General features: G+C 35.0%; 1 protein-coding gene across 3 annotated transcripts in view; it reads left to right on the top strand.

The window, feature by feature from the left end:
* The first annotated feature begins 17,644 nt into the window (after window positions 1-17,644).
* lingo1a (leucine rich repeat and Ig domain containing 1a) overlaps window positions 17,645-26,620 on the top strand; it is a 72,721-nt gene continuing 63,745 nt past the window's right edge. The window contains exons 1-2 of one of the 3 annotated variants that reach the window (XM_043227844.1): window positions 17,645-17,755; window positions 22,234-22,423. The gene's annotated coding sequence lies outside the window, so the exon portion shown is untranslated. Of the gene's footprint in view, window positions 17,756-22,219; window positions 22,424-26,620 lie in introns of those variants that run through there. The other 2 variants (XM_043227847.1, XM_043227845.1) reach the window with 2 other exon arrangements.

Here is a 26,620-nt window from a genome sequence, read left to right as displayed (position 1 = left end):
CTGTATTGTCTCCGCTAGTTTGGCTGCGGGGAGATGTTCGTATTTAGCTCCCGCGCCGATAACCGGACGGATTTGCTTCGAATTATTACACGGGGCTATGTTCATTTAGAGCTAATTGTATTTGCTTAACTAGCGAGCCCTGAATGCACCGTGCTGAGAGTGAGATTCACTCCGAGAAAAGAGACGATATGTTCACTTGTTCATGATCTGAAAAGAACAGTTTCACAGAGCTGTTAGAAGAACATTGCAGTCAGCTAATGCTTGCTGTATATTTAGTTTTAGCATGCCCAATGAAAATAATCTACTGAATCATAAATTGGGAGAAAATATACTGAGTTATTTTATTTTTGACGCATAGCGTTATACAAGCATGATATCGACCTTAAACTGATGTTTTTGAATGATTCTAAAAGTATTTGTTGCCTGTAAAATGAAAAATATTAGATTAAATAATATTATATATATTTTTAAAAATGTAATCATATGCATAATTAAACATTTATCAAAATATTAATATTCAGAAATATTATTATTACAGTGTAAAATTAACCTGCTTACTATTTTACTGTATTTCAAAATGTAATTTATTTTCGTGAATTTCGTGAAACTTTTTTTTGCATACAACTTATTTTTTTTTACTGGTCACATAAATATTACAAATTGCATACTTAATATTTCCCCAATATTAAATATTTTTGAATGCTTCTAAAAGCATTTGTTGCTATAATATATGCTATCTAAAATAGTGCAGTCAATTTATGTGTAGTATTTTATAAAATGTATATACACAAACAGAATTACCCCAGATTTAAAAACAAAAAGTTTTTTTTTATGTTTATGCTCACCAAGCCTTAAATGATTTGATCTTCAAAAAGAAATTAATCTGTAAGTCTAATGTTGAATATTATTAGAAATAACATGTTCGTAGTATTATTTATATTATATATATTATACATTTTATATGTAGACCTATGTATATAGATATATATGTATATTTATTAATTGATTAAATGTTTCTGTATATTTATTTCTATGACTATATATATATATATATATATATAATTTTTTATATATATATATAATTTTTTATATAATAATAATTTATTATATTAATTTTTTTTTTTGCATAATCAGCAGTTATAAGTTATAAGGGATAAATTTAGAGACATTATCTTGAATGCCTGTAATATAAACATAATAATATAAATAAATATAATAACATTAATATAAATTATATATAAATATTTATTAATATAAATCATTTTAAATATATTTTTAAAAGCACCAAATTTTTCAATAAATCTAAAATATAACTCGTATAATATTTTATACTCACCACTAAAAAGTGATAACTTCACTCTTTAATGAGTCACGGTCTGCTTTTTAATTTTAGCGGCGAGCGCGTGGATCATAGCGCCGTCTCTGTAGGGAACTTTCTAGTGGTATTTTCGCAGGATAACCTTTGTGCTCATATCCCTGAAATCCACGCGGATTGCAGCGGTGCATGCTGGGAACGGCAGGTCTGTCGGAGTGCCTCATCGCCGCTCTCATTATTAAGGGCTGATTAGAAATTTGTGGTCACGATTAAATGTCAGCGAAAGGTCAGGAATTGTTATGCAAATGCTGAACACAAAACGTCGCCTGCGTTCGGCTCACTTCTGGAGTTCTGTCATCATTCAGGACGGGGGAAAAAAAAAAAAAACCTGGGGGTTAAAAATGCCCATCGCTGTTCGAATGAGGAAACATATTTTCCATCTGTTGACTGATAAGTGGCTGTGTATTCATCTGATCGTCTTCTCAGGCGGGTTGTTACACACAAAGAACTGTGGGTAGAAGAAGACGCTCTCATGTATGTGTTCTGCAGGAATAAATAATAATAATACACACTCTCCTTAATATATATATATATTTATTTATTTTATTTTTTTATGCATATATAGATATAGATATATATATAGAAATGTATATATATATATATATATATATATATATATATATATATATATTTTTTTTTTTTAATGCATATATAGATATAGAAATGTATATATATATATATATATATATATATATATATATATATATATATATATATATATGAATATTGTTTCTGTAAATTTTTTTATTATTTTATATAGTATTTTATAAAATATAACACACTGTACCATTCAAATTAATTTATTTTTATGATTTTAATAGAGGTGCATTATTTGCATCAAGACTGCATTTATTTAACTGAAAATGCAGCAAAGGTGTAGTTTATATATAATGTCCATATATTTCATATATAATATCCAATTTAAAACGACTGTTTTGTATTTGAATATGTTTTTTAAATATGGTATCAGTGAAAAAAAAATGCAATTAAACAAATATTAAATATATGTAAATTAATTTGAATATTGAATATGAAATTATGGCCGTATAAAAGCATATTTAAAAAAGGTGGGGTTATCCGTAATGCATTTCTGAAAAACGTGCAATTAATTCATTCGGGTTTTTTTTTAATTGATCGACAGCACCAGTCTGTACATTTTTCCTGTAACAGTGTCCTGTGTAGACAGCTGAGGTTTGGTTTCCTTCCAAAACAATCATGTTTTTAATCCCGTTGACACATTTGCACATCTGTGGGCTGATCAGTGATATTTATCCGCTCTACAGCGGCTGTTACGCGTATCAAGTGGTGTAATGTAGTTTGACACTATGGCACGACGCTCACGTCTCTGCTGCCGGAGTGAGGCGCGGGAACCCTGCTTTCGTGATGTTGAATACATTTTCTCAATTACCCGACGTTAAATGAGGTGAGCGCTGAATGTAATGTGTAAGAGTATTTGATAGTGAGAGTAGCGGTTAACAGGTTTTCATTATAATGTTGTCCTGGGTGCGCTAGTATATTGTTTTTTTCCCGTTTTGTAAATTGACTATGCAAAATAGAGTTCTGATATAATCTGAGAAATATATCTGTAATTATTCCCATTTATCTCAATGGACAGAGATTTATTTTATTTTATTTTATTTTTTATTTTTTTATTTTATTTTATTAATTTTTTTCTATTTATCTTATTTTATCTTATTTCATCTTATCTCTTTTTATTTTATTTTATTTTATTTTATTTTAAATTTTTTTATTTTATTTTATAAATTTTTTCTATTTATCTTATTTTATCTTATTTCATCTTATCTTTTTTATTTTATTTTACAAAGCCACTTAGCACTGAAACCGTTTTTTATTTTTTCTTCATTCTTGCTTGTTTTGCTATTCAAACCTGTTGAAACTGGTTCCCTCGACAAAAATAAAACTCAAATGAGACAATTAGTAATAAATAGCATAATGAATAACTGAACCGTAACGAAAAGAAATATAAAGCATGCATTTCTGTACGTTTCGAAATAAGGTGCATTAAAAGTCTATAAATCCTTGAATAATATAAATATTAATCTTAATCTTAAAATTAATATTAAGTCTAATAAATAACAGCTGCTGAAAAAAAAAAACCAGAGAGCCCAGGCTGGTCTTAGCTTGGGAGACCAGCTGGAACGACCAGTTAAAACCAGCCTGACCAAGCTAGGCCGGAGTTAGCTGTTTTTTTCAGCAGGACATGTATCGCTAAAGGTTTACTTTTAACAGCGACTAAGCCATATGATCTGGTCATATGATCTGAATTGGTAGCGTGAAAATGAGCATCTTCCATCCTGAAGGCAAATAACAATGTCGAGTAACTATATAACGCGGGAAACTATTAACAGGTTATTCTACAATTAATTGCACTATATATTATACACTACGATTGTAAAATACTGTAAATGAATAAACTGGTTAGCGCCTGTAGTCCCATTTAGCAACTTGTTAGCAACCGTCTTTTTAAAAAAACTTTTTTGTACGTTACGTAATGTAAAAAAGTCACAAGTGGGGTGTAGCTGGTGTGTTTTATGTCCTAGAGTAAAACCTATTTTTTTATTTTATTTTTGGCATGTTTTAGTTTATTTTATTTTATTTTGGTGGGAAATCGCTATGTACTTGGAAGCATTTTCCACAATTTTAGATGCTTTTTTTTTTCCCCGTCATTCAATAAGACCAACGAAATGAAATATGTGTATTAAAATATCATGTTTTCTCTTCAATTATTTCTATTTTTAACGATAAAGAACATAAACTGGTAACTCGATGGTTGCTATTTTGTTCCCCACAAGAAGCAAACCGTGAGCCATTACCATTGTGCCTTTGAGCAAGGCTCTTAACCCCAGGTTACGCCGAGGGGATTGTCCTTGTAATAAGTTCATGGCACTGCTCTACAGTGAGAACAAGTGAAAGTCATGGAAATAAATTTAGCCGACCCTCAAGAGAAGATTCTATTCTTCTTCAGGTTTGTGACCTGAACTTAAGTGTCTTAAAGAAAGGGCACTGAGGGGCCTGCAAGTGTTGAATACTAAAAGGAGAAAGGAATAAGTATGAACATTACTGGCAAAATAATTATTACTATGCATTTATTTATTTATTTAAATTAATATTTTTAAATCTAAATTAGATGTATGTTTTTATTTTATATCTATAAAATTGATTTAAATATACATTTTACATACATCTTTTATATCCAAAAAGTGTGGCGTCAATATTGTCAGCAACATTGTGGCTCAACCAATCACGGGAGTTTAGGGCTGGGCTCTGAGTTTGCTCAACCAATCACGTGACTTTAGGGCTGTCCTCTGAGTTTGCTCAACCAATCACGTGAATTTAGGGCTGTCCTCTGAGTTTGCTCAACCAATCACGTGAGTTTAGGGCTGGGCTCTGAGTTTGCTCAACCAATCACGTGACTTTAGGGCTGTCCTCTGAGTTTGCTCAACCAATCACGTGAGTTTAGGGCTGGGCTCTGAGTTTGCTCAACCAATCACGTGACTTTAGGGCTGTCCTCTGAGTTTGCTCAACCAATCACATGAGTTTAGGGCTGGGCTCTGAGTTTGCTCAACCAATCACGTGGCTTTAGGGCTGTCCTCTGAGTTTGCTCAACCAATCACATGAGTTTAGGGCTGGGCTCTGAGTTTGCTCAACCAATCACGTGACTTTAGGGCTGTCCTCTGAGTTTGCTCAACCAATCACGTGACTTTAGGGCTGTCCTCTGAGTTTGCTCAACCAATCAAGTGAGTTTAGGGCTGGGCTCTGAGTTTGCTCAACCAATCACGTGACTTTAGGGCTGTCCTCTGAGTTTGCTCAACCAATGGCAGAAAGAGAGAGTGGGAAACATGTTTGAAAATAGACATTGTTACATTCAGTTTGGTACAGATTTTATTTAATTTTTATCAGCTTTCTTTACCCTAGTACTGCGCAACCAATTTTATCCATTATCAATTGGCCTGGGGTTTCAACCTATGACCTTTTTGATCCCGTGACCTACCTACCTTTCATACTTTTTCCTTGACAGGAAATCTCCTCAACATTTACCAAGAAACCTGTTATGAGGGACATTCTTGTCACTGATAAAGGTCTGTATTTTGGTACATTCTGTATGTTAGTTGTCAGATGCAGTGAACTTCTGAATAGTTCTCTGCTACATTCAGTTACAGCCGAAGAGGAAATAGGCTCCATTTGCCTTGTAAGTGGCCTGTTTTGGCGACATGCCACTGCTGATCTTGTATTCTTCAGCCGGCGCATTGTTGTACCAAACTGCTTAAATGCTTATTGCATTAGAGATGAAAGGATGTCTCGTGTCCAGCTCGCTTGTGGAAGTCAGCATAATAAATTAAAAATATGATGGCAAGCATTTGGCCTCCATACTGCTGTAAAATACATGAGCTGGGTTTCATCTGTGTGCTTTTTATTACCAATTTAATCAACAGAATTTGATTTATGAATTATTATGCTTAATTACACTCACAGGCTCTGTAGTTTGTCTATTTTCTCTCCCAAACAAGAGCCCCTCTTTACTGTAACTGCCATTACCATGCTTTACCGATTAACAGAAGCATAAAACCTGACAGAAAACATTTTGAATAATTTGTAAATAATTGGTTAAATGGCCAAAATGTTTTCTTTTTTTTTTTCTTTCTTTCTTTATTTTTTATTTTTGCTTTAAATAACAATGGAAACAAATGTTAAAGTTTTTGCCCAAGAAAAGTGCAATTAACATTAAATAAATAAAACAATTAATTTTGAAGTAGAAAAATTAAAACAGCATTTTCTTGTTTCATTTTCTGTTTTATTTACAACCTCAAAAAATCGTTACTTTTACTGAAATATGAGTTTCAACTATAAAAAATGATGTATTAAAAAACAATAACTAATGAAATTGTCAAAATGGAACAAAATTACTTAAACATTACTTTAAATTAAATGAAATTAAAATGTTAAATATAACAAAAACTAATTATATATATATATATATATATATATATATATATATATATATATATATATATATATATATATATATATATACACTAATTATATATATATATATATATATATATATATAAATATAAATATATATAAATTTCTTAAAAATTACTTATAATTAAATGAAAAAAAAATATATATATATATATATATATATATATATATATATATATATATATATATAATTTTTTGTTATATTTTAATTTCATTTAATTTAAAGTAATTTTTAAATAATTTATATATATATTAGTATATTAGTACAATGATACTAAACTATTACACTGATTGATCTAGATATAAAACTACTGTAAAAACTAGTATAAAAATAATGCCAGGTTTGCCAGGTTTTGATTTTTGACCTTTTTATGACCTTTCCTAGCTTATAAATAATTGCTTATCTGTTTTACATAATACTGGTGATGTTCTAATTTTTTTTCATGAAAGGAGATTGTTCGTCATGATGCTTGCTGAAGTGTTTCAGTTAGTGTTTATGTTCTGCCCAGTTCTTGAACTTTCGGCATGAGAGCGTTTGCTGAGGCTCGTGTGCTCAGTGTGTCATGATGCTGGACGTAGCAAAGTGTCTGAATGCGTTCATGCATAAAACCCCTCTGTACATTAATACACTACACTAGAGAGTCCACAGACTGCTGCGTGTGTGTGTGTGTGTGTGTGTGTATCTGAATACTGAGAGAATATGACACACAGAGATCAGGTGACTGTTGAGGGTCATTGCTGTTAGTCATTTTGTGTTACAGCTCTGTGGTTTGGGTTTTTTATATATATAATGCTGTGGGGACTCCATTTTTGTTACGCCCTGAATATTTCCATTCGTGGTGACTCTGACACTGGTCGGCACATCAGTTTCTAGTCCTGCAGATAAAACCTGGTGTACAGCCTCTCTGGATGCTGTCTACATACAGTGCTATGTGCTCAATAGAAATAAGATCAACTTTAAAGTAATTAATACATATATAGCGAAGCTCTTTAAAGGAATACTGTTGATTCTGCATATATAAACATTAAAGAAAGAAATTGCATTTATTTATCAGTTTTACTAAAATATTGTAAATGCTATAAATGTATATGTGTAAAATTTTTGCAATATTATAAAATAAATAATAGTACTATTTGTTATTTATAGAAACAATTGATTTTTAGTTTTCATTTTGTATTACTTTATCTGTGTTATACTGAGTTTCTGTGCCATTTAATTTGAACAACTTTTTATTTTAATAATTTGTATTAAATAATTGCAAATATTAAATATAATCCCAGTACTACATACTTTTTAATATATATATATATATATATATATATATATATATATATATATATATATATATATATATATATATATATATGTGTGTGTGTGTGTGTGTGTGTGTGTGTGTGTGAATATATAATATTATGATTAGAAATTATAAAACATAATATTATACAAATGTAAACGAATTTGATATTAATATAGATACATAGGATATTTGTTATATATAATAACAGAAAGAAAGTTATATGAATGTTATATTAAATTTTATATTATTAAAGTAAATGAGACTTTTGAGGAATTTCATGAATTCATAATAATAATAATGCGCAGAAAATCAATAGAGAGAGAATTGAGAAAATGTATTATTTCTCATTTTGTTTTTAGTTTTCCTATTAAGGAGCTTCAGTAGCAAATAATATGTATATGTAATAAATATTTTTCGGTTGTATCACTGACGTGGGGCATCTCGGGGGACAGTTTTTGACTAGTTTTATTTCAGGTGGACAAGAAATATAAAGTGGCTGTTAAAAATAGAAACGCACACATCCGGCACTGCGTTAGATATCGGCCGAAGCGATTGATCTTATAAGGCAGCATAATTTTGCTGCCAAGTATTTGGAACGGCCTCGAGTCTGGAGCTCGCCTGTGGTGCTTAAAAATGCTGCGTAGGTAGGCAGCCCGGTCGGGTTTGGAACGGAGCCATTCTCTCCTGTCAGATGTCTTTGAGGGAGCAAATAGGAGACCAAAGTGACGTTTTGTTGCACTAAATGAAATGAGAATGGCAGCGGAATATACGGCCTGCAGCGCCGATCGCTCCGGCTCGCTCCTGAGTGCCACTGACATTTCCAGCGGATGACGACACAGATGGTACTGAAGCCGGTGATTAGTCTCTGCATGTCTCTGCATTTACGGCCATTTCAACGGTAAATGTCAATTATCATTGCGCTTCTATTCGTCAGCTAACCTTCACTTCTGAGTATGAGCTCTCTTTATCTTTTCACTGCCTGCCTATACGACAGTGTGAGTTCGTTTCAGTGAAGAGTTCACCTTAAACCGAAAGTTCATTTGCTTACCCTTGCGTTGTTCCAAACTTGATTTTATACTCTACGTTCAAAGCTCGTGGCAGTCTTTGCAAAGAGAAACCACTAAAAAAGCCACTACGGAAAAAGAACCATATCATTTTTTGACTGAAACTCGTGAACAAATTGCGGTTTTGAAGCTGATCTTTTTGATGAGTCATGTGAGTGAGTGATTCAGGCAGGAATTGCATCGATACGGTTAATGACTGGAGTTAATCTGCAAAAGTGAATAAACGAAGCGTATCTAGTCTTTCTTGTCATACAAAAAGTGCCATTTTATGAATCATAAAAGTGGTCCATATGTGACTGTATTCAACGTTTTCTTAAGTCATGAAATTGATTTTTTCGATAAACTGATTACAACTCATGAACGATTCGATTTGAATTCAGCCTGTCAAGCACATTTTTTATGTAAAAAGAATTAAAAAAGGGGTCCGTATAAATAATCAAATGTCATTTAATAGTTTTGTCTGAGGAACTCACAATCGTTATCTTTTTGATAAATCGGTATGTGAATCAGTGAGTTTTGAGTTGAACTCACTGATTCGATCCGTTAATAATGGGAAGCTTTTAAACAAATCCTTCAAGCTGGTTTTGTGAAAAGAATTTAGATGTTGGACTCGAATTTAATTTTATCTGCTTCTCAATCTCATTGACTCTGTGAACTTCTGTGACCAGAACAAATCGTTCAGGCTGGCTTTGTGAATTGAATCAACAGAATAATTGATTCAGATTGATTCAAAATAATCATCTGTTTGTGAATCAGACTAATTAGTTTCTCAAACTTAACTATTGTGACCAGATCACTGAATCAGTCAGTTTGAGAAACGGCTAAGATTTGTGGTCCATGTGTATGTATCCATATTTTAATGAATCAGTGTGTGAATGATTGATGATGATATGGCTTTTGAGCTGATTCGATCTGTGTGCATCAGTAAGCTTGTAAATCAATCATTCGCAATGTTTTGTGAACGGATTCAAAGACAAGCTATAGTCAAATTAATGATTTATTTAGAAATCTGATTCATTTGGTTCTCAACCTCGCTGATTCGGTCAGTTTGAGATTCAGATTGCTCAGTTTTGCCTACATGCGAAGTTTTCTGAAGTCGTTCAATGGATTTGTTAGAGGAACAGACCAAATCCCATGAATGAATCAGATCTTTTTGATGAACGAGTAAATTAAAGACACTCGCTGATTTGATCGGATCACAATCAGAAGATTTTCAGTGAATATCAAGCTTCTGTTTCTGTGGTTTCTTCCGTACCAGTCTGTAGTAAGACTGCACATTGTCCTGCCTGTCTCTCGCTGCGAGGCCGGCCCGGTCTCCGCGGTCGTCTGTCTCAGCCTGTGCTGCTGATTCAGGCAGCTTGTACTCCACCACAGACTGCGTTTCCCGCGGTGCGTCTGAATCTCTGCTGTTCCTCCTGTGGCGGATGCGCAGCTGCTCAGGAGTTGTTCTCAAACTGATGCCGAATTGGGAGATTTGTCACTCCGAGCTCCAGCAGCTCCAGCGGTACTAACAAAACAAGGGAAATAAACATTAAAGTCACAGTCTGCGGCGTTTAGGGTGTTTAGACCGAATAAATCACTATCTTTGGATAACTTAAGTGTTGTGATGGTTTTTTTAATACTTGGAGTGCCATTGTATATAATCATGTAGTCATAGTTTTACTATTTTGTTTTACTGTAGTGCTTTTTATTTAGTGAAACGGCATCTGTCCAATTTGAGACCATTATTGCCTTTTATCGAAAGGTGCAGCAGAGAATAGACAGGAAATTGTATGGAAACAGGAAATGACACGAGCTGAACTCGAATATGTGTTGCCAGTCGGAGCAGAATTGCATCACCCTTGAACTGACCCGAAGGCATGTTTTAACCAAGCCAATAATTTCTTCAACCAATCATGCGCTAATGCTGTGGTTAACATTACTAAAATACCTCATTGCTCATTGATTATTATCATTAATATCAAATCTTATTATCCAAACGCAATGATCCGAATTGTCAGTCCCAAACTGGAATTTAAATGTATTTGGTTCATATGTGTATGTATCATATCTCAACATATATAAGCTCCAGTTTGTCTGCATATTCTGCCTTCAGCGCAGGAATCGATATTATGGTCTGATGTAGGGAGAGTTCGGAAAGGAGGCGTAGTTCAGCTAGAAATCGCCCGCCTACACTGCTTATTCCTGGCCCGTGCTGTGTCTAAAACAAATAAAAGTCTATTTCTGATTCACTCAGCGTACAATAATCCCGCTCATGTGGAGCCGAGGCTTTTCCAGTGAGGAGTCATTTGAGGGAAGAGGGATTGTATTGCTCTCCGTCTGAGAGGTAATTAATTTCAATTCCATTCATTTGTCTCTTTGCCTGACATTTTAAGCGCTGACACTGATGTGGAGTTTATATGGATTAATACCCGGCTCATTCCCGTTGTGGCATTAACCTGCTTTTGTGTATTATCTGAGAAAAACAGACCCGAACGCGAGCATGGCTGACCCACATCATTACCCTGAACATGAACAAATGTTTACAGGTAATCTCAAGTTAATGTGACATCTGATATTCATTTACACGAGTGCGGCCTGTTTACTGTCCTTCACGAGGAACCACAAAACAAAAGACCATTGTAGTATTTAATAAAGATGCTTGTGTTATCGGTGCACACACCATTTTACTGTCTAAATGAGAAAACCGAGGAAATGTAAGGACTGAAAGCTCTTCTCGTGCTGAAAAACGTACGGCAGGTGAAATTTAAAGGAATAGCTCACCCAAAAATGTGAATTCTGACCTCATTTTTGTCGAAAAGGACGTGAAAACATCGTAAGCATTGTCCATATGAAATCGAAATGTTCGGCCAGATTGATTAGTTTACCTGCATTGATAAATTGTAGAAAATTGGATTAATTCGCTTCTCTAACGCGACTTTGAATCAGTGTGACCAGAGTCATCAAACCGGTCTGATTCATTTAATGAATTTTGGTGAACCGAATCAACAGATTTATCGAAAAGCTTGACTTAAAAGAATGATTTCGATCACGTTTCACAAGAATGGGTTCTCAGTCAGTCATCAAACGTATACTCAACTGTCAACTGCTGGCTTAATTAGTCAGATTAATTAACAAATCACAGAATTTGTGTTTTAAATCGAAATTTTAATGGAAAAGAACGATGCTTTACAAATCGGGTTATCAAACTCGCTGATTGACTTGTAACACGGTCACATATTGCAGCTAGGTCAGAACCCTTTGGCGTCATGTTTCAGTGCCAATTTAGCATTATTTTTCAATGTGCAGGGTACTTTGAGGTACTCCAATACTTTAAATAAGAAACCCTTGCCACCAGTATGCTGACGCGAGTAATGAGATTGCCATTGTTGCATATGTGTTGGGGTTTTATTCTATTTTTTTAATTTTTTTTATGCAAACAGTCACAACAGTAAAGTCGAAAAATTATACTAAAGGTGTACTCTGTGCATGAAGAACTGACGCCAAAGGGTCCTGACCGGCAGATTTAGGGGTGCATTACCCAAAAAACAGTGTTAGCTAAACTATGGTGGTAAGTTCCATTGAATTCTATTGGTAACCATTGGCTCCAGTTTCATGAACAAATCATTCACGCAGGTTTTGCATATCAAGTTTTAATGGAAAAGATTGACTCAAAAGAATGATCTGTTCACGAATTAGATTACTTTGGTGAACAAACTCGCTGCCACAACTGCGGCCGTATCATTACTTCGAGAACCAAATTCATCTGATTATTTTACAAATAATTCAGACTAAGATTAAACTGTTCATGAATTTTGACTGGTTTTTCAGACAGTTTGAGAACCAGACCGGACAGATTTGTGAAAGAGTCACTGATGAATCAGACCCAATTTGTGAATTCAGAGTCATTAGTGATTAGTCGAAACGACTGATTCAGAAGATTTGTTTACCAGCTGAATGTTGCAAATTCTCTCATTAATCTGTGAGACATAAATAATTACTTACGGTTTCACTCTGTTTCTCACACAGATAAGACTTTATCGTATGACCTCATAAGATGCAAAACATAGGCATATAAACTATAATACTTTTAAAAAGCTTGAATACTTTCGAGATTCGTTGTCCATTCATTGCATGAAATGCAGTCCCCAGTATATCCCTTTTAGTAATATGGATTAGTAACAACCTGAGGGTGAATGAATGCTGCCAAAATTTTGGTTTTGAACTGTCCCTTCAATCCTGAAAAGGCCATGTTAAGACTCTCGGATCTGACCAGGGGTAGGTTAATCATTATTCACAATTTTTTATTTTATTTTTTTAAATTGAAACTTGTTTATTTATTCTGAAACAGCCTTGTTGGGTTTTTCCAAGGCCTGTGTGGATGAATACACGCTCTCGATGGGAGAGCACGAGTGGGCCAAACCCCTCTGGGTGTTGAGAGGCTTCTCAAACAGAGACCAACAAAAGCTTAATCAAGCATCATTCAACAACCCAAATACCACAGCACTCTTTACAACACACGCGTCTGCACGAACACTCAGGGTTATTTTGGAAAAAAAAAAAAACCCCACTGCATTACAGTTTATATTTGCTTTCATTGCTGTTCAATTTCGGTTTAGTTTTGGTGGTGCGTCGAAACCTTTATTTATCCTTAGTTTTGAACCGCAAACCGTTCCATCTGCCCATGATGACACATACTTTATGAGAAGCTGCTCCGTCTTCTCAAAACAGCGCCGTCAAAGTTTACGTTTAATTCGTTGAACTCGTATAAACACATGCTGTAGTATATGCGGAGCAAATTGCGCTGTAGCATGACTCCTGGGGCATTTATGATTCAGCAGCACGGATTGATTCGCTTAGATCTCATGTCAGCCTCCAGTGACCCCCCCCCAACAACTACTCACTGTTTCTCCAAAGATTGCAAAGTTCAGAGCATAAAATCTTTGAAATATATTCAAGTTTTGTTAGAGGCCTTTTGGGTCAACTAAATGAGACGCGAGTGCTTTTTTTTCCCCTATGATTTAGATGTTTCATAAAGACAGTGGTGACATTTTTTGCTGGTCCAGTATTATTAGCTTTATTTAAATACTGTAACGGTATTTTAATTAATACTTTTAATATTAAAAGTTTTTTTAATATTTTGATTGTTTGTTTTGCTCATTTTTATTATTTCAATCTAGTTTTTCATTTCTTCAAAATTATCACCCGGATCTGTCATCGAATACATTAACGTATAGCTTCATTTTAATTAACTTAAAAAACACAAGAACAGTAACATTTCAAATTATCTCAGTGATCACTTGAACATATTTTTATTTTTATTTTACTTTGTATTTATTTCATTATGCTACTGTCAAAAGTTCAGTGAATAATGCATTTAATTATTAAATTCTTGAATTTAAATTTGAATATATATATATATATATATATATATATATATATATATATATATATTATCAAGCTTTTATTATTTGTACTGTAGTGTACATTTACAGATTCAGTTTAGAATTCATCCCATTTCTTTCTCTTCTGTTTTTCACTGCTACTTTTTTTGTCTTATGTTTACGATAATGTGCCGCACTGTTTCGTGCAGGGTTTGAGACACAAAGCCTCAACCTCAGCCCTGGCTCTCTTTTATTAAGCTCTGTTGTGCTGCAGTGTCTGCCGTTGATGGATGGTGTGCTGCTCTGGCTCTAGCTGCAGTGTACGGCGCCGGCTTCCGAAGGTGCGTGAATCTCTCTCTCTCTGTCTAAACGCCCCCTTATTTCAAAGCGGCTTTCAAAAGCAGCGTCTTTGTCGTACGTTATTATGATTTCCCCCGGTGAAGGCCGACGGCGTCAGCCCGCCGCCCCGTGAGCACGCGTGCGAGGCTATCAAAGGACGCGGCGGTGCTGGTCACAGCACCCAGGAGCATAGCTGGTCACCAGCAGATGTTGTTTTGGATGCAGATCCCCAGCTTGCGTTGCCAGTGTTTTGACCAGGCCTGTTACTGCTGTCAGTACTCATGAAGTCAACATAGCATCAAAATGTATGGCTTTTCCTTTCTCAGTCCATATGCTTGCTTATTATGAACGATTCATCATGTTCCGACGAAGAAACAGGTTTTATAATAGGCCTGCTTAAAACGACTTTTCATTTAGATGACATTATCGAGGCTGCTAATATTTCAGCCAGTAGGTGCGCTCCACAAAACGAATGCTACATTGCTAAATCGAGTATTCTTTACCAGGTCCATTTTTTGCTGTATTTAATAGGAAATGATTTTTTTTTCTTATTATAAATCCGTGCCTAGTTCTTTCGTGAACATTGGATGCTGGCTGATGTGATGATATTTGCAGCTTAAACCTGATTGGTTCTTTATAATTAATAATAAATGCCAATTTTTACCAATCGTATTTTTGCTTCAGTACATTACATTTTACATCCTTCTTTCTTAATACACACTGTATGCCTGATAATGAATCATTCATGATGTTTTAACCAATGGGTGCCTTCAATAGGGTGTCGGTTCATTTTCACTACCTAACACCTAACAAGTCCTAACCTATGTTGATTTTTTTTTTTCACTGAATATACTTTTCATTTGCAGATGTCATATTGCACAAGTACAATGAGGCGCTATGTTGGTTTTCGTGTCGGTTCTGTTAATGAAGTTTCTGTTAAACCAGATTCTGACGGCGCAAGTCATTAACATTCTTACCGCTAACTGCTGTACGCGAACAGTTAATTAGCTGACTCATTGGCTACCTTTTGTTCAGTAGTTGAAGTAATACCTGGATTATGTGTCTTTTAATTGAGGGTAGGCCCTTGAAATGACTATATGAAGCCTTGAGGATTGAATAACAAAGAGTTGCTCTGTGAGCAAACCTTTCATAATGCCACATGTCAAAGCAACGGCAACGATAGCAGAAAATTCAGAACTGAAGAAATGCTCTTTCACTTCAGGAGTCTGAATTCGAATTGTATTAGACAGGCCCAACTAAAAGTTTACTTGAAATTTCAGACGAGGCTCTTCTTCAAAGTTTGCCTCAACTAGTTAAAAATAACTAAATGACTCAGTCAAGCGTAACCTCTTTTCCTAATGCCGTAACTGCATGTTCCCAGTTTATTTTCAGTGGCAGAGAGGCGGCACAAAGAGCACGGCTTATCAAGCTTGTGCAAAGTCCTGCTTCTTTCTCATGCAAGACTTTGAGTATAAGACTTATCTATTCGTGTCATTGACATCAATCAGAAGTCGATTTCACGAGCAATCAGACGACTTTAACTTGGCTCCCAAACTAACTTTCCGTTTCCGAACGAATCGCGCGGTTTATAGATCTGCATAGGCCATTTTTATATCGTTTTCGGCTTTATTAGATCTTAAGCACAAGATGTATTGTACAAAATGCCTGTCATGACACATGGTTAATTTTTCATTTCCAATTTTTTTTTTACACCCAGGTGTATCTCAGATCTCTGGATGTTTGGCAGACGGTTCACCTTGGATGACCACCTTTCATTTGAAGCTGTAACTGAGCTGTTCTTCGGTCCAAAAGTGATCCTCGCCAAGATCTCGCCATCTCTACAGACAGCTCAATCATCTCTCTCGCTGAAAGTCAAGGTCCTTGGCATTACACGAGATGAGGATCTGGCACAGGCACCGGTGTACCAGCCATGACTTTCTTGCTCTGTTAAGACCCCAGTCATCTAGGAGATCCCAAATATGTTTTGAATAGAAAAAATGGCTCCCTCTCAAATCATTAATGTGAATTTGAAGTGATTTGGCTGCTGGAATTGGACTGACAGGGATAGGAATTTAAAGAAATTTTACATAGATAATGTATTTTGGGAAATCTATCCAACATGTGTTTGTTCTGGGCATCAATTGTTTTATTGTTCACTTTTTCTCTCTATTGTTTGTTCTCTCTATCATCCATTCTTCTATAATTAGTTTTGTTGGTTTAGTTGTTCATTGTTCTGTCATTTGTTTGTTTCCTCATTCTATCTATCTATCTATCTATCTATCTATCTATCTATCTATCTATCTATCTATCTATCTATCTATCTATCTATCTATCTATCTATCTATCTATCTATCTATCTATCTATCTGTCTGTCTGTCTGTCTGTCTGTCTGTCTGTCTGTCTGTCTGTCTATCTATCTATCTATCTATCTATCTATCTATCTGTCTGTCTGTCTATCTATCTATCTATCTATCTATCTATCTATCATTTGTTTGTAAGTTTGTTTGGTCGTTCATTCATTTGTTTGATCATTTATTGTGTCTATCTATCTATTGTTTGTTTGTTCATTCGTTCGTTCATTGTGTCATTCTATCTATCTATCTATATCTATCTATCTATCTATCTATCTATCTATCTATCTATCTATCTATCTATCTATCTATCTATCTATCTATCTATCTATCTATCTATCTATCTATCTATCTCTCTATTGTTAGTTTGTTCATTCATGGTGTCTATCTATCTATTTGTCTATTCTTTGTTCATTCGTTCATTCATTGTGTCTATCATTTTGGTTCATTCGTTCGTCCATTCTGTCATTCTATTGATCTCTATCATTTGTTTGTAAGTTCGTTTGTTCATTCGTTCGTTCATTTAATCATTCATTGTGTCATTCTATCTATCTATCGTTCATTCGTTCGTTTGTTCATTCATTCGTTCATTGTGCCATTCTATCGATCTGTGTATCATTTGTTTGTATGTTTGTTCGTTCGTTTATTCGTTTGATTATTCATTGTGTCATTCTATCTATCTGTCGTTCGTTTGTTCTATCTATCTATCTATCTATCTATCTATCTATCTATCTATCTATCTATCTATCTATCTATCTATCTATCTATCTATCTATCTACATTTTTTTAAAGTTTTGAGTTTTTAGATTTCTCAATGATTCACAGCCCTAATGAAGCTGCTTCCTATTCTGTTCTAGTGTTCTAGTCCTGATGCACCAGGCAGATGTTCAGCGCTCATCATCTACCACAGCTTGACTGCAGTCTCAGCACAATTTGTCTTCAGCACTCCCCTAAAGTTCAGGTATCATTCTATCTATCGTTCTATCGATAAGCATCTTCTGAATGCTGCGAATGCACAGAAAGTACAGCAGAGATTATAGTGCAAGTTCAGGTTGTGGCAGCTGCTCTCGAGTTTCAAATACATCTTCGTTTCCACTGAAATAAGAAGTGATTGTATAACAGAAAATGCCTTTTACGTGATTGTTGCGTTGTGGAATTGCACACGCATTAAGGAAGCGCCAAACCGTTCCTTTTAAAGCGGGTTTCTGCTCCACAGAACTATTAATTTATTCATCATGTAATAAAAGTCTTGTGTGAATGATTTGGCTTTAAAATTGTTCAGCAGAAAAGCAGGCCTCTGACAGCTCCTGCTCTAGTGCCGCGTGCGTTGAGCTCCGTGCCAAAACTGGGAGATAACGAGCCCCCTGATGATCATTAGCTTGAATGACTGTATAATGAGCCTGGAAAATATGCAGAGGTCAGAGAGGAAGGCCTCTATTAAAAGCATTATTAAACCACAAGGGTCAAAGTTCAGGACGACGAGAGTCAAGGAGTTTTCTGAGGTCCGGTTTTGGAGGAACTCAGTGGTCAGCTGTCATAAGCTGCGCTCAGATTCTCCACACGCAGGGTTTTATGCTTTAAAATGACGTAAATTCCTATTTTTATTTATTTATTTGATTTTATTAGTTTTTTTATATCTAGCATTAATTCTGTCATTCATTTGTGGTCTGTCTGTCTGTCGTTATATAATTTTATTTAAATGTAATCGTATTCAAATATGAAATAAATATTTGTATTAAAATATTAAATAAATACATTATATATTAAATAAATGCAAAAATAAAGTCATTCTTAAATGTATTTATTTATCTGAAAAAAATTCTCTTTGTTTTTAAGCATTTTTCAAATGTGAAATTAATATGAAAATAAATAGATGTTATTCATTATTGTTTCTATTATATTTGAAAACATTGAATATGTATATTGCATTTAATTTCTGTATTATATATATATATATTACAATAATGTATATGTATTAATTCCTGTTTTATTTATGTTTATTAGTTTGTTTGTTTATCAAAAAAAATATTTATTAAAAGACTGAATTAATATTTTAAGCTAGTGTAGATCTTGGCGCTGATGTTTGATCCCAACCATTCCAGAAAGTCATTTTCAATTTTTTTTTGCCCTTTATATATAAACAGAGTAAAAAACAAACGCAAGCAAGCATAGAATATGACCTGCCAAGTCATTTTTATGCCATAAACAAAATGGACAAGGCAGCATTGCTTTTCAATATCATTACAAGACATTTGGCGTAATGGTATTGGATTGAAATGGCATAGATTGATGGCGGGACGCCGAAAAGGAGTAGGAACGTTCCCTTTAAATGAACTCCTATTCCCGCTTGAGCTCTCAGCTAGTCCCCCATCTGCTGTCCGGCCAAGTGAGTTATTTAGCCATCGCAGGACCATCAGGGGTTCAAAGGAAATGATATCGCTCTGTTATGTACCAGTCATCTTCAGAGGGGTTAAAGCATTTGAGCGCTCGGTTCACATCAATTCTCCCGCTCGCTGCAAACAGGCACACGCGCGTCTCACAGCCGGCCAGGTTCCTCCCGGGAGCCGCGTTTCACGAGACTCTCTAAGGTCAGGCCTTCTGCGCCTGGGATCCGCGAAACACTGCGGCGTCTCTCTCGCTCTGGAATACGGCAGCAAATGCTAAATTAGGACACAGAAAGCCTTCATTCCAATAAAGCCTCGGTCTCCTGAGTCAACGGACAAAAAGATCAGGGTTTGCTGGAGGAGGTGGTAAATTATTCATGGCTTTATACGATTTGCTGGGAGCAATTCTCTCCCTCTCTCTCTGTTTCGCTCCTCTAGTCGTTCTCTAGAAACTTTCCCTCCACCTGCCAGTCAAGACCTCCGCTTTCCCGGCATTTGTTTGACAGGATCTGAATATTGTGTCTGAATGTTTGAGCCAATCAGAAAACTAGATACCGTGACATTCGTCCTGGTAAAATCTGTCAACAATTCCATCTCTTTTTTTTTTTTGTTTAAGTTGTTTACATACTGTTTTATGCCCAGAAATCCTGCACCGCTGCTGTATGTTATACGTCAAATTATACATTTTCATATTGCTTTCATTTTGGCATTTTTATACAAAATGTAACGTTTTTAATGTCTGTAAAATGCCTAATTTTCACAGAAAGGCTGCATTTATTTGATCAAAAATGCCATAAAAACACATTGTGAAGACATATTTCTCTTTTAATATATTTTGAAATTACTTTTAATTAAAATGTACTTTATTTACCTATTTATTTATTTGCTGTTCAATCACTTCTTATTGATATTAATGTCTAATGTCTAATTAATTCATATTAATGTCTGTAACAAAAAAAAGAGATTCTTTGAAGTATCTTGACATAAATGCCATTCATTATAACATTATAAAAAAAAAAAAAAATTCTACTTTGTCACTTTAATGCATCCCTGCTGTTTGAAAGCATTCGTTTCTTTCCAAAAAAGTATATTTTCTGCAACATTTCTGCAGTTTAGCACATTTTTACCAACTTAAAACTCATTCAATGAAAGGATTCTTTTAAAATGTTTACACTGGCGAATATGAATGAAATTTCATTTTAAACGTTCGCACACAAACACGCAGGCCTTCGCAGGCTTGCATAGAAAAAAAAAAAAAAATCAGAAGTTTGTTTGAAAACTGTGGATGGCAACGGTTGCTATGGCCGGAACGGTCAGTAATGTTTTTAAAGCGGGGCTTAGCGAAGGGTCAATTTACATAAAAGGTCAATCCGGTTCAATCCGTGATCAGTTTCAGCTCGAGACAAAGAATGTGAGCAAACAAACAAGAACCTTTGTTGCCTGCTGAACGAGGATATCTGAAGATTCTCCTGGAGGCTTTTATCTCCTGTGCAGAAACTTTCTAAAGTCACACTGATCCTGGGCTTTGATCCTGAGCTTTCTGTTCTACAGCATCCTCTTCCTCTCTCTTCTTCTCCACAATCCCATCTCTGTCTCTCTCCTTTTTTTTCCCCCGTTCTCTGGTCTTTCTACTCCACAGCGTCATAGACACTGTCCCCTCATTCTCTCTCTATCAGACTGGAGCTGTTGAGTCCTAGGCTAACAAATTGCACAGGAACATAGAGGATCCATCAATGTCATACGTGTGTAGAATTGATTGAGGGAGTCAACTAACACCGGAAAGATCAGTGTGTAATCATTATTTTTGTCTTGTTTTCCAAGTGTCAACACGCTTAAAACACAATACGCTTTCTTTGAAGCAAAAATAAACGAACGCTTTCATTCAGCGAGGACGCATTAAATTGATCAGAAGTGACGGGAAAAATATTTCGAATGTTTTTCTTTCAGATTTCTATTTCAAATAAATACTGTTCCTTTGAGCTTTCTGTACATCAAAGAAACTTTGGGGGGAGTTTAAGCAAAAACATTACGCAGCTGTTTTCAACATTGATAATAATAATAAAAAACGGCATATGATGCTGAGAAAATATATATATATATATATGAAAATATATTACGGTACAAAACAAAAAATTAAAAAATTTTATAATAAATAGTTTACTATATATTTATTCAAATAATGCAGGCTTGTGAGCGTAGCATTCATTGTGATCATTTAATAATTGATATATTTTAATTGCATTAAATTTATATATATATATATTAAATAACTGTATATAACAAATTTTACATATACAAATTTTTACTTGAATAATAGGGCAGTGGGTAGGATTAGGGTTCTGGGGTAGATATGTATCACATGGAAGCTAAAACTGCGTATTATATGTACGTCGACAAATTTAGTATGATATGCATGGCAAAACTGCGTATTATATGCACAGCGACAATTTTCTTTTATTATATGCACACGAAAACTGCGTATTATATGTGCGCCAGCGAACAACGTGTCATATGCGAACCAAAACCGCGTGTTGTTTTTGCACAGCACCGAATTTCATACCGCACGCAAGCCAAAGCAGCGTATCACACGTACACCAACAAACATGGTATCGCATGCACGCCAAAACACGTGCACGTCATATACACGCCAAGCACGTGCATGCATCCTGTCATATCACTCCATATAGTGCGTTTTCGAAAGAAGTCAGTCTAAGCGCAAATCTGGTTTTCTTCGCGAAACAATGTAAAACATACAGATGAAGAAAATCAGGATTCCCCCGTCTAGGAGGAACCATTGAGATGTTCCAGAGATCTCATTTGAAATTTTCCTTCCCTGTGGGACAGTTTGTTCCATCAGAAAACAGCTACTGTGATGGCAATGAAGAGAACAAATGTGATTGGTGCATCTTTGTCTCTCTCTCTCTCTCTCTCGGTTTCCCACACTCCACTTCCTCCCTCCACCTTGTGCCGTCCTCTCTCTCTCTCTCTCTCTCTCTCTCTCTCTCTCTCTCTCTCTCTCTCTCTCTCTCTCTCTCTCTCCGCTGGCTGACTGTAGGTACGCCCTCTGCTCGAGTGTGTGTCGGTGTGGTCGGAGCGTGCTCGCGTGTGTTCATGCGTGTTGGAAGCAGGTGGATGACGGATGCGTCTGCAAGCTCTCTGCTTTTCGTGAGTCCGGAGCATTCTGGATATAATTCCTCCCCTTTGGATACGGACACACATCAGGACGACCGCCGTCAAACATCCCGGTGAGAGGTGTTTTTACACTCTTCTTCTCAGTTTGCGCTTTTGGGCAGGTGCGCGCTGGGCTTGGCATCAAACGAGGCGGCTTTGATTATTTTTATTTTTTTTGAGCGCAAGATATCCGTTAATATTTCAGGCATCAAAGCGCGCCGCGTCTATATTTAGTCCGGAGAAATGCTGGTATGTTCGGATAGCAGCCAGTTTCTGTTTGCACAGGACAGGCGGATCGTTTAAAGAGCGGGAAGGGAGGGGCGTTGTGGGTACAGCTGACACATCTAGAGAGAGAGAGAGAGAGAGACAGGTAGAGAAGGCTCTGAGAGACTGTAATGAACATCAATATTTATTAGATTCAGCCACTTCAGCCTTAATTTCTCTCGGTGCGCTTGGAAACTAATAAGAGAGAAATGCGATTAGGGCGGAATAGCAGTTTCCACTTCTCTTCCCTCCAGATACGAAGCTTAAAAAAACGTCCTGAGGGACATTAATGTGTTGCAGGAGCATATATTATAGCTGGCCCCGAGCCTTGTTTATCCCTTGATTAGTAGCTATAAGCTGCATGATGCATGCCCAAAACGTTGGCAAAAACACGTTTTAGATATGAATGCAGCTATTGAAGGTGCATCCACTTTTTGATTGATTACTGTGGCCAGTGTCATGTGATCGGAAACAGGAGCCCTTGGATACTCTAATCACGTCTGCTGCTTGGAAGTTAATTCGTTTATGAAATGTTACCTGAGTGAAATCTTGATACGTCCGGATTCCCAGAGTTCTTTGGGACTGTATTAGTGATTGATCAGGCTGGAGGTTGAGACGGATCGGGACGTTTGTTGTGAGCTCAGCAGAGTTTTGTGTTGCTGGGAGTTTGATGACTTCGGGGGGAGGTTCAGCTAGTCGCTGCTAATGGTGCTGCAAAGACTCATTATGCACTGAAGCATCTGTTCATCGATTCATTCGGCTATTTTTGTTTTATTTACCACATTAGGTTCTGCATGGAGCAAGCTAACATGAGCCTGAGTGGCAAATTCTCAGTATTATTTCAACGTTCACCAATCAGGTTTATTATTATTGTTATTACTATTATTATCTTAAAATATAATTTTTGTGTTAAATTTTAAATACTTTACTACATCATTTTGTGTATATATATATATATATATATATATATATATATATATATATATATATATATATATATATATATAAGTATTAACCATATAACATATTAAAGTATTAAAAATATTTTTAAAAATATATAAATATTAAAAATAAATATAAAAAAATATAAATATAATAAATAAATATATATATATATATATATATATATATATATATATATTTTTTTGGGGTATTATTATTATTTACTTTAATGTGTATGTTTTGTTACCTTTTTATGTTTGTAATTGGACTACTTAACATAACTGAAACATAATTTAAGTATTTTTTTTATAAAGCAAATTTTCCGATTCATTTTTAAATTTCTTCCTGTTTAATTTTTTACTATTTACTATTTTAAAATGATAATCACGACAATAAAACAAGGAATTTAAAAGCTTTTAAAATGATTTTCGAATGTATTTAAAATGAAATTAAAACATTTCAAAATAAAAAATGATTCAAATACAGTGCAGTCAGTTCAGATTTAATGTTTCATTTTAAATGTAATTAAAAACAGTAAGTAGTTTTTTTTTCCAAATAAAATAATTTTATTTTATTTTATTTCAATCATGTAAATGTAATTAATTTTACAACTGTAATTTTAATTGAATTATTTAATTGTTCTCGTCATGTCATCAGTAACGATAAAGAGCGTTTTAATGCACGTTCAATCGAGCTCACTTTCAGGATTTTTAAAAAGCCGTATCAGGTACTTGAATTACAGTGGCGGAGCGATATTTTCCACTAATTTGGGAATTGTTGCGTGCAAATTGAATTCGGCAGTAATTTGGTGATTTGCATAATTCCTGTTGACTGTCTTTGCCTGTTTCTTTGGCTGAAAGCTTTATTCTGCTGGAGCGGCATCCTAGTGGCAGGACAATAGCCCCCATACACTGCATCTCTCTCAGTCATTGGTCAATTTCAGCTCCAATGAGCACATATGGCCAACAGGAGCCTGAATTCATCTATTGTCATTTCCTGATCCTATTTCTCTACTTTCTGCCTAAAAAATGAGTGTTGTGTGAACTTTGCGGCCATGAAAATGCATAGCCTTGCTCTCTTATGTTCACATTGTCCATTTTACGCACATTGGTTAAAGATGGATGAGGTTTTCATTCACCCAGAGGATGTGTTCTCACTGAAGGCCTTGCTCTTGATGAACTGAAGAAGCTCCAGGTGGACATCAGCACTCCACAGAAAGCATGCCTGGCGGCCCCCTGGCAGCTTCGCAGAGGAAGACTAATCTTTCTTTTGGCAAAGAAAAGCAGCTTCCCGAGGGAACATGAAGTGGATTTTTCCAGGATCTCATTGTTGAAGATGGTTAAGGTACGCTTCCCAGTCAACAATGCCTCACATTTGACCTTCCTCCCGTAGGGCTTTGCTTCGGAAGCCTGTTAGAAACCCATCGGACGGAGAAGGTGTTGAGGTTCGTTCGGGGAGCCTGTGATGTTCGAGCTCCGGGCAATCACTCTCAGCTCTGCCTCCAACCTGACATGAAGATCAGGATGGATTATCACGTACCAAAGAGCGAAAGAGACAGACGTAGCGACGCGGAGAGAGCGTGACCTTATATTCCCAGATCCATCTGTGTCATGTTGGATGTTCCGTGCTCTCCTCACAGCAGATCTGATTGTTCTGGATGCCGTTGCTTTGGGTTGATAACCGTCAAACCCCTGACAGATAGAATCCATCTCTCCTACATCTGTTCTTTTAACGCGTTTAATGAAAAAGGAAAAGTCTGTTCGCCGCCTTTTATCAAAGACAAATTGCTCTCATCTGAGCGTTTCCTGATCAGAATTCCGTGCCAGACTCTGACATTTAATTTGCAGCTAAATTGGGGTGAGAACGGTGTGTGTGTGTGTGTGTGTGTGAACGGTCGAGTCTCTGATCCAGAGGCGTGCGAACAGAGCGATGCTGTTATTCATGCTGGAGAGGACAATGACAGCAGTCACAATAAAAGCTTTTAAAGGAGACAGAGGACATTGTGTGTAGTCGAAAAAAGGGTTTATGGAGTTCAACAAGGATGAGTCATTAAATTATGGACTCTAAAAGCATTTCCTTAATCAGTATCTTCAGCTCGCTTTCTAGGAAAATATTCTTAAAATAAAAATCAATATATAAGACATGCTGAAGGAAATTTTATTTTATTTTATTTTATTTTATTTTATTTTATTTTATTTTATTTTATTTTACTTAATTTAATTTAATTTAATTTAATTTTAATTTAATTTTTTCATGCAGTGCAGTAAGTGAAGTGTAAATGTAAATGCAGACTGCCACTTTTGAACTTCAAAAAAAGGATACAAAAGTACCATAAAATTATTATAAAATTTGACTTGTGCAATAAAATAATTTATTTTAGGTGAACTGTTCTTTTAAGTCTCAGCTGTGCCCAATATAGCTTCATCTTTTCTCTCTTTCTCTCTGTTTTTAAGATGAAACCTCATCTCAGGTTTTTACTAAATTTCTGCTTTAAAAAATTTGTAAATGTATCCTCGTGTCTTATAAGTAATGAATTAATGCAATTAAATATTAACATAAAATATCAATATTAATATGTTAATTAAATATTACAAATGTATTGTATTATTCATATATAAATTATTCATTGAATAAATTAAACAAATTAAATATTAATATTATTACAAATAAGTACTTGAATATTTTTTCAGTAAAATAAATTATATATATATATATATATATATATATATATATATATATATATATATATATATATATATATATATATATAAATTATAATTACTATTTTATTGTATTTTTCTTTTCCGAAATCAAGGCAAAAATACTCATTGAGAACAAATAAGAAAAATATTTTTTGATTTTTAGCATTATGACACACATCAACCACCTTAATGATTAACTTCTTTTTTGAAATTGAAGTAATTTGATCTGACGTAATTGCCTCGCAATTACATTTCCCTACTAACGCACGATATTCATACCAATGCACTCATGAAAATCATATAAACATGACAATCTACGAAACGCAATCTTGTCATCTCCTCTCCTCTCTCTCTCTCTCACAC

The sequence above is a fragment of the Puntigrus tetrazona genome, chromosome 25 (assembly GCF_018831695.1).
Source record: "Puntigrus tetrazona isolate hp1 chromosome 25, ASM1883169v1, whole genome shotgun sequence".
Lineage (NCBI taxonomy): Eukaryota > Metazoa > Chordata > Actinopteri > Cypriniformes > Cyprinidae > Puntigrus > Puntigrus tetrazona.
This window is presented reverse-complemented; position numbering and strand designations above follow the sequence as displayed.